The sequence below is a fragment of the Asparagus officinalis genome, chromosome 7 (assembly GCF_001876935.1).
Source record: "Asparagus officinalis chromosome 7, Aspof.V1, whole genome shotgun sequence".
Taxonomy (NCBI): Eukaryota; Viridiplantae; Streptophyta; class Magnoliopsida; order Asparagales; family Asparagaceae; genus Asparagus; species Asparagus officinalis.
Window position 1 is genome coordinate 125,437,857 of NC_033800.1, and position 10,489 is coordinate 125,448,345.

Below are 10,489 nucleotides of genomic sequence, written 5' to 3' on the forward strand. Positions count from 1 at the left end.
CTTCTGTTACTGTGGTTTGTTGGTACTGAATTTTAATTGCATATTAGAGCCTCTTGACCCTAATCACCCACCATCTAGGGTCCTACAACAATTGCACTGGATGATGGTACAGCCACAGTGGACGATGACGCAGCCACTTGGATGACGAGCAACCGTCTGGTCGAGGTGACCAAACATTTGGTTTGGGGTCCGATGGAAACCCTATTTTGTGAAACTTTTATCAGAGATGCCAAAAATTTTGTGGCAAACATTTGGAAACATGCACAGTCTATTTTCTTGAATTTAATGAGTTGTTGCACTCTATAACTTTCATAAACTGTGTTATGCGTATTTAAGACTTTAACCACATATAGATATTATCAAATAGAATATGTTAAAACGAAGTTGTTGCGCGCCTATATGGAAGCGTGCTCGCACACCGAACGAATCTGTGATCACGGGAGAATAGAACCAAACCACACACGAGCACAATTCAATCCAAATACGACAAATCAAACCAAACACAGAGATATACGTGGTTCGGTAATTTGCCTACGTCCACCGGGAGAGGATGGAGAGATTCCACTAAATCAAGGAGAGTACAAATGGTTATAATCTCACAAAATTACGCACACAAACCCTAAACCAAATCTCTCAACTTGCTCACAAGTTCTCCCTCTCAATATGCTCAGTACAATCTAAAATCTTTTATTTTTCCTCCTCTGAAAACCTAGAAAATCGTGTTTTAATATATATCAAAACATAAACCTAATGCGAACAGGAAACCAAAGTTCTGGCCTAGCCCGATTCGCGGTCGACCGCAGAGCCATGTGCGGTCGACCGGATCTAACGACAGAAATCAATTTTCATTACAGGGTTTGGATGGTCGACCGCCACGCCACTCGCGGTCGATTGCTGGAAGTCCAACGCCAGTTTCTATAATTTTCCTACATTCTCTTCAATTCTCCACCTCGGTGAAGTTTTCCCAAAACTGAGCCGATACCAAACGAAGAGCACCAATACGTCGTCTCTCCAAAATTGGCTGCACCAACATGGTTGCCTACGTAGCCCCTCTCCCAAGGGATCAAGCCACCAGTTCATCCAAATGGCCGTCAATGGCCTCAACAATCACGAATGTGCAATAAGTTTCAACAATAATGAAACTTGTTGTTCGGAACCACTTTAGTGAGCATATCCGCCATATTATCCTTTGTGTGGACCTTCATAATCTCCACATCACCATCTTTAAGAACATCTCGAACGAAGTGATAATGAACGTGCTTCATCCTCACATGAAAAACCTGATTTTTCGCCAAATAGATAGCACTCATGCTATCATAATTGTTTTCGTCAAAAGTTACTTTTTTCATTGCTGTCAAACCTGTTACATTGTTAATCGATTACAAGTTCAAGTTGATCTTTTTATAAGATTTTCTTACAACGAGAAAGTAAAAATTATAACTTTATCCAACAAAACGCAGCAATAGTTTATCTCATGTTCCTTAGAGTGGGATCTTTGTCTGTGTCGGGAATGCGTTAGTCTGTGGACCGCCGCAGATCAGATCCGGTTGATAAGTTTAATTATGATATTGTTTCACAAAGGAAACAATTGCAACAATGAAATTCATGACCAAGCAAGATTGTAGCTCTTCTCGAGATCAAAACAAAGTTTGATCCAGAGGAAAGAGAGGGAAAGAATCTCAAATCTTTCGAAGGCTTTTTCTTTATGAAAAAGTTCTCCAAGATCTGCCAATTCTCCTCTGAAATTTGTGTTTTACTGCTCAAATCGACAACATCTTGCCCTTAGATTTCAGATCCTCTCTAATGAAGACCCTGAGCTTCTATTTATAGGCTTTTGTCGCTACGTTTTTTGATAAGATCAAGTGTTTTGATATTATTTACAGTTGATAACCACCCAGGCACACTTAAGGATAGCTTCAAAACAGTTAGGGAGGTCCTGAGATGAAAGAATTATAATAAAATATCGAAATCCGCATTTTGGGAAGTTTGGGAGGCCAAAATAGTCATGGTGGCTCGCATGGGTGTGAACCACCATTTGGTGGCTCGCACTCACGCGAGCCTCCTGGCCTTTTGTCGTGTCTTTTTTACTCTTTTAGCTATTTGTATCTTGATACGGGTGTATCTTCTCTTCGGAACTTAGCAATCCTTATGCGAGCTTAAGGATAGATGATTCTCATGATAGCATAAGAATAGAGGTATCAAACAGTATAGGGGAACGTAGGTTGGAGCGAGGAACGAGGTAGAGAATCAAAGAGTCAAAGTATCCAGATTTTAGCCTGTGAGTTGACTCATACATGTACATGAGTCGACTCATCAGGTTGAGTCGACTCATGCCTGTCATGAGTCGACTCATGAAACCCAGCCATTTTATTAAAAGTTTCTGCTCGGTCGACTCATCATTTCAAGAGTCGACTCATCAGTCATGAGTCGACTCATATATAGTTTTGAGTCGACTCAAGAAATCAAGTCTTGTTAACAAAAGTTTCTGACCAGTCGACTCATCAGTTATGAGTCGACTCAGATGAGGTCATGAGTCAACTCATAACTGTTCATGAGTCGACCCATCAGAGTTTTCCAGATTCGTTAAAGACTCTATTTACGTGTTTTCTTGTTTGGGTTAGGTTTGGTTATTTACCACTTTGCCATCCTCGTTTGTACACATATATAAGGGATTATTTTAGGGTTTAAAATAATCAGAGAGTTTAATCAAGAGAGATTAGATTATAATTAAGATTTGGAGAGTCTGTTCTTCAATTCTAGAGTGAGATTGTGAGAGATTATAAACTGCATACTCATAATCTATATAAGGTATTTTCCTTCGCCCAAAACCTGAGTTATTCTTGTGTTTCTTATTGTTTTCTCCTCAACCCACCTTTGATAATTCCGCGATCAAAGGTGCTCGCACGACAACTCGTATCAAGTTAGTATCAGAGCAATCTGATCCTATGAAGGGGGTATCCTATGTATGGTCCTTACTCGATCATAGTACAAGAAGCTTAGCGAGATCCTTATTTCCTTAGAAGAAGTCCAGAAGATAAGGAAGGAGAAGATGTCTGAAGCAGATAACTGAGCAAGACTTGACACTATGGAGAAGCAGATAGAGACGATCGGGACTACTCTTACTCAGCTCATGGGTCTCGTCAATGGAGGGGACAAAAAGGAGGGATCTTCTTCGAATGGTAAGAAGAAACTTATTGAGTTCGATGAAGAACGTGAGGAGTCAGTTTCGGAAGAAGAGACCGAGGTTGTTAAGTTTGCTTCACATACAGAGGGTAAGAATTATTACCAAAACTTGAAAATTAATTTCAAAGTGGAGATTCATGTTTATGATGGGAGTGTCAATATATAGAAGCTCGATGATTGGATTAAGCGTATGGAGATGTACTTCACTCTCTACGAATATTCATCCAAGGAGAAGATCGTGTTCGTGACGTTGAAGCTTTCGGGGCACGCGTTGACATGGTGGAAGTCCTATTGCAAACAGGAAAAGAAGGTGGTATTGTGGAACAAATTCAAGAAGCTACTGAGGAAGCAGTTCTATCCTGTGAGGTTCCTCGAAGAGCGTTGGTATAAGTGGTACGGCTTGCACCAAAGATTCAATCAGATTGTTCAAGAGTATATGACGGAGTTCCAACAGCAGGCGATGGTTCTAAACATTACAACGGATGAATACTCCATCTTCATAAAATACATGGCGGGTCTGAATGATTATATCCGGAAGGAGATGAAGCTGTTCATGGTCGAGACGATTGCAGAGGCGAGCATGAAGGCAATTGCCATTGAGGGCAAACAGAAGAAGGGAAACGAAACGAAGGGTGATTCCAAATAGTCAGGAGGCAAGTCTAGTGGCTCTCAACATAAGGAAGAGAAGAAGAAGGGTGATTCGGAGAAGGCAGGATTGACATGCAATCATTGCAAGCAGACATGACATGTAGCTGATCGTTGTTGGGATAAGTACCATCATCTAAAGCCGAAAGGGTTGAAGAAGAAAGGGGAGAAGAAAGCATACATGATAGCGTAGGGTCCGAAGGAGGTTCCCGGGATGACAGAGCCTAACAGCAGCCTCAACCTTATGGCGGGAAAACGGGCCGCAAAAGAAGACGATGACCTGAGGGAGCAGCTCTTTGTTTTGAAGTTGCAGGTCAAGACCAGCTTGGTGGATGCCATTGTAGATACAGGGAGTCAGAAGAACCTGATATCTGAAATATTAGTACAGAAGCTAGGATTGAAGACGGTGAAACATCCGAAGCCCTATCTATTAGGGTGGATTCAGAAGGAAGCGAGATTGAGTGTGGTGAACCAGTGTACGTTCAGATTTGCACTCCATGAGTCGTATATTGATGAGGTCACATGCGACGTGGTTCCATTGGATGTTTGCCAAGTTATTTTGGGCAATCCTTACTTGTGGGATAGACACGCGGTATATGATCGGCGGGCCTAAAAGTATACGTTCACTAAGGATGACGTGCAACTCATTTTTCGTTTGGCATCTCTTCCACAGGAGACGAGTTTGGTGACGGTGACTGTAGGCTGTCTAAAAATAATAGAAGATAGCTGATTCCCCATCAAACACTGATGATGGAAGTTACAATCGGACGACTTCCAGAAGGCTACAATTTGAAGACTTTCATATGTCAAAGAGCTAAGGCAAAGATTACAAAACGACGATCTTTAGCAACACTCTGATAGAAAGAGATTACAAATCGACGAACTCTTCAAATCAAGCCGTAGAAGCCCTCTCTACGTACCATCTTCAAGACACAACACCAATTTGATCACCTAAGCAGCTTCAACCACTGCAAACAAAGATACAGCTGCTTATGTGAGATAATTGATCTTGATGGCTGTGATAACAACATGATTAATATTATATTAGCAACTATTAGAGATGCTGATAAGCAGTGTAATGATATTCGACACACTGAGGAGCACATGGCTAAACCATGCAAAGAAATCTCAGTGGAGATCGTGACCTGCAGTTGATAGAGCGTTATTGAGATGCCTCAATTGTCACAAATGGCCCGAATAAGACCTTCTTTACTGGTCATTGGTGTCATCCATATATAAAGACAGAGAAGCTCAAACGCAGCTCCAATCGTTGCCAATCACAGCTCGAACGCGGCTTCAGCAGCTCATCATCGCTGCCCAACGCAGCTCATCATCGCTGCCCAACGCAGCTCATCATCGCTGCCCAACGTAGCTCATCATCGCTGCCCAACGCAGCTCATCATCGCTGCCCAACACAGCTCCAACCGACATCGAACGCAGCTCTATACTGCTGCCAAACGCACCTTCAAACATCGAAGAACACAGCTCAATTTCGCTGCAGAACGTACCTCCAGATGCTGCGTTCAAACACAGAATTTAGACCAGAACGCATGTCAAAGTTCTGACCAGTTCAAACACGATCCAGGCAGTTTCGAAAACCGCTCTTCACCCACGATTTGAGGAGTGGCTTACGTGGGTTGTTACACCCGATTAATGGGGTAACTAAACCCCTACTTAGGTGCGGATTATGGGGGCAGTTATACCCCTAATCCCCCTATAAATATCAACAAACTCAACAGATTTCGAGATCTCTTGGAGAGGGGCGGGCTTTTGGATTGTGGAGATTAGATTTCTTGGAGAGAATCTTAGAGAGAGAGTTAGAGAATTAACTCTTTACACAGTCTGGGGAATCAACATCCATTGAAGGATCCAGACGTTAGATACTTGGCTTATTAACCGAATCATTTTCGGTTCAAACAACTCTTTTTATCAGAGTTTGTTACTCGTTCTGAATCACAAAACTCGTCAAGAGTTATCAACCAGACAAAACCGTTGTTCCAGTGAGTATAAATATTCGGATCGTCAACGAGAAGCAAACTCGACGCGAGCATTCGAGGGAGGCATCTCATCGCCACCGTGAAGAACCCAGAATTAAACAAAGGAGAGAATCCAGATTATTCTCTTCTCTTTTGTAATCAGGAATTCAAATTGTAATCGAGAGTAGAGAGAATTGTAATCATTCTTTTTCTAAACAGTTAGAGAGAATAAAGTCAAACGCAATTCTTTCTTTCATTTCTTTTACTGCAAATTTCCAACAAACAAAAGATGGTGACTCCGCTGGGGACTAGCTTCTCTGACGAAGAAGTGGTGGCGCAATCCGACGTTCACCTCACTGGAACGACTGTCGAAACTCTTGTTGTGGAGTTTGACCAAGCCAAGTACGAGGAGGCTCTCTCCTCTGGATCGCTTAGTCCCAAGGCTAGGCGAGATACCTGTCAGAACTCTAAAGAGGTTTTAATTACTGCCGAGACACCAAAGAAAGCCCTCTCCTTTGGCCAAAGCCTCAAACTTGCTCTGCAATCTGAAGATCCCACGCCCGTTTCGGCACAGCGTGTACTGGGTTATAAGAGGCCTATGACAGAGAAAGGCCTAATCAACGCCGACGACGCCGCTGCTAAAGCTTTGAAACAAGCCAAGAAAAACGCCGCTCGAAGACGGAGAAGATCCATCCGACGAGCATATCTCCGAGAAAATCAATCCTTGGTCCAACGCAAGGATTGCGTTTCCGAAGCTCTGCCTAAGCATTGCGTTCATACTCCAGAACGCACACTTCGAGGTAACGAATCCAATTATGAACCTCGGGTGATTCAACTTAAACGCGACCCTCAGTGGTGCGTTGTCCAATCAAAACACAGCCCTGCTAAGGGAAAACAGACGCCTCATGAGTGCGTCCAAACAAAACAAGACCTTAAGGGGTCTGTTTCATCAACTGAACGCAGGCCAAGGCCTGGTGTTTATAAATCACAACGCGACCCTCGCACTTCGCTTCCTGAATACGATGTGGTCCGTCAAGTTAAAAAGGATCGAAGTGGACTCAAGATTCACGTCCACCAAGAACCAGTCTCGCTCCCTCAAAAACAGAGGGTCCTATCTCCGATGAAGAATCAATCTCAAAGCCCCGACTTGCGAGATTTACTCTCTAGAAGAAAACCAATGCAGCAGGCGAATCATTCCTGCCATTGTGAGAGGATTATTTCAGCAGTCCTCTCCAAGTGCCAATGTTGCGTACCTGAACCCCGACAATCGGTGTTCGACAGATTGGCGGATGTCGTCAGACCTACCAAGAGACGACGCCATCATAAGAAGAAAGATTCTGAAGCCGAGTATCCTCAGGTTACTATCAACATGACCGGCAGAGGGAAGATCTCGTATCCTAGTTCCGATGAATCAGAAAGGAGCCATTCCCCGACTGTTCGAGAAATTTGTGACGAGTTCGAAGGGGTGTATCGGCATACTCGATCACGGACCGGAGCTATACGACCGGTTAATTATCAAAGGTTAGCCAAAGGGATTACGACGAGTGATGAACATTCGGCAATAGCTGAATCTCAATCTTCAAGCTCTGTTGGAGCACAAAAAGTTTCTGTTTACATGACGGGAAACCCCGAAGACATAGCCAAAAGGGTGGACGAACATCATGTCATGCTCCAGGCGCAACAGGAGACACTTCTCCAATTAAAGGACATGTTGGCCCAGGTTCTGGCAGAAAAAGGCCAAAGACCTGAATCTTCCCGGAAGACAACATCAAAGGGAAAGCAAAAAGTACACGAACATTCAGATCGTGAGACTCACAACCTGGGATCCTCTTCTGAAGGTGAGAAGGAGGTGGAAAAAGAGTTATATCCTCAGTCAACCAAAGTAGATGAGCTAGAAGTCCGCCTTAATGCAATGGCCAACAGAAGCGAGCTTCGCGAGGAAGGAGTGATACGACCTTATCCTGCAGAATGAGATACAGCTCCCTACCCGCCAAAGTTCAAGGCCCCCACCTTACAACCGTTCGATAGCACAGGGTCGCCAAATCAGCACATCTACTACTTCAAATCTCAAACTGGAGATGTAGTGTCAAACGACGCCATTCTGACCCGACTATTCATCGGTACTCTCAAAGGTGTCGCGTTTGAATGGTTTATGAAACTGCCTGCTGGATCTATTCAGAAATGGGTAGATTTGGAAAGGCTTTTCTTGGCCAGATTCTTTGAAGACGACACAGAGGTCTCAGTCCCGACTCTTCTCGCCACTAAGCAGAAAAAAGGAGAGTCCATCAAGACCTATGTCGAAAGGTTCCGCAGCATGGTATTGCGATGCCCATCAGGTATGACTCAATCAACTCTGGTTGAAACTTGCAGGCACAACTTGCAGACCCAGCTTCTTGCTCAGATGGGGGTAGCAGAGTGTCGCTCCTGGAGACAACTGGTGTCGCAAGGAGAGCAAGCTGAAGAGATTGTAGCTCGGATCAAAGCTGAAGAAGAGCCACAACCCAAACCGCAGCAGCAACGCAATCAGAACAATGCCCAGCGGTCTAAGGGAAAAGAGACTTTAGCAGCTGACTACACACAAGTACCACCGCCTACTAAGCAAGGCAAAACACCCAATCAGCAAAGAGAACCCAAGCAGTATTCGTTCAAAGAAGAGCATGTGGACACTCTGTTCCAACTACTTCGGAAGAACAATAAATTGCAGCTCCCTGAAATCAGAAAACCAGATGAAGCAGGCAAAGTGGATGATCCCAATTACTGTCGATATCATAGGTTCTTGGGACATCCTACCCGAAAGTGTTATGTCTTCAAAGACATCTTGCAAAATTTGGTGAACGCTAATGTACTCACCCTGAAACCGGAGCAGAAGACTATAACCACTAACCTGATTGCGGTTCAGTTTGGTGATTTCCCCCCTATAGCTGCTGCAAATGGTGTTATCCCCGTCCATAAAGGGGAGATGCACTTGAAAAACACCGACTTGCACATGCTGCAAATGGTGTTATCCCCGTCCATAAAGGGGAGATGCACTTGAAAAACACCGACTTGCACAACCATAAGGGTAGGGGGTTGATACCCCTCACTATTCCAAAGGGAGAGATCATGTGGGTCCATCCGGACCTAATTGAGGATCAACAATGGACGAACATCGCATTCAAGCAGAAAAGAGGCAAGGCTAAGTCATCCAACATGATTAGCCCCTCTGTTAATGAGAATAATGACCATCTCAAACCTCTCACTGACTCAGAAGAAGAGAGGATCGTCCTAGCAGCATACCCAGAAGGTAACCCCGGTACTCGGTCGGGGAAAACTTATTTGAGGAATTATGACCAGAACGCTCAAGAAGCTAAAGAATAGCCCCAAGACGCTGGGGGTTCTGTGCCAAAGAAGCCGGTTGATAAAGGGAAGCAAAGAGATCTCCGTTTCAACAAAAATCTTCACCAAGATCTTGGCGAAACAAATGCCCCTTACCAATTTAATGTGATGGCACAGTTGGCCAACATACCAGCCAGGATCACCCTTTACGAGCTCTTGAAGTTGTCCAAAGCCACCAGAGAAGCTCTGATTGAAGCTTTGAAGAACACTGAGAGCTTCATTACCCAAGTTAATCCAATTCCCGAAGCATCTCAAGATCAATCCTGTCTGCAGTGTTTACAAGCAGTCAGAAGCCTGCCCTGCATATCATTCACTCAGGAAGATATGCAAGTGAAACATAAACATGACAGACCCCTGTATTACACAGGATATATCGGGTCATCAGAAATCAGCCGCGTTCAGGTCGACCCAGGCTCGGCACTAAGTATCATGCCATACAGAGTCATGCAAGTTTTAGGGATTCCCTTACACCGGTTGCATGCTACCCAAACCACCATTTTTGGATTCAATGCTAACAGCACTCGGCCTATAGGAAAGATCAAGCTCAGATGTCAAATCGGAGATCTCAAATCCGAAGTGGCTTGTTACATTATAGATGCGGACACATCCTATAATCTGTTACTAGGACGACCATGGATTCACGCAAATCGTGTTGTCCCATCTACATTGCATCAAGTCATGAAGTATGTCAATGATGAAGACAAAGTACGAACCCTGATTGCGGAGAAATACCCCTTCAAGGGAGTGGAAAACTTCCACACCGATTCAGTCTTTTACTCAGAGTCGCAAGAGGAAGAAGACGTCGACAGTGGTAATGAAGCAGATGTCGAACCAGACCTGGAAGGGAATTGCCCATGGGAGCTGAACTTTAATGTAACTGGTCCAGTCGAGAACAATAATAATGTACCGAGTGAGGGCGAGTGGTGCATTAATGAAGATTTTATTTTGGCGTATTTGTCGGATGAATCTTTTAAAGCTGGACCAATAGAGAACAATCATAATGCAGGTACCTGCTCATGGCATACATTGCGTGCAGAAGCATGCTTCACCTTGCCAATTAGGTCATCCTTCACTTCCGATGAAGAAGTAGAAGATGTACAATAGGATTTCTTCGAAGTCCCGTCTAAAAAGAAAGGGCAAAAGCCAATTCGTCTTGGTAAAGTTAAACCCACACCACTCCGACGGGGAAGTTCAGAAGAAGATGATGGAGTTCCTCAATTTCATTACCATGAACCCAATTCTATACACTTAATGAAACGAATGGGGTATAACTTTAATGAAAAGCAGGGTTTAAGCTTTGGGAAAGGAAG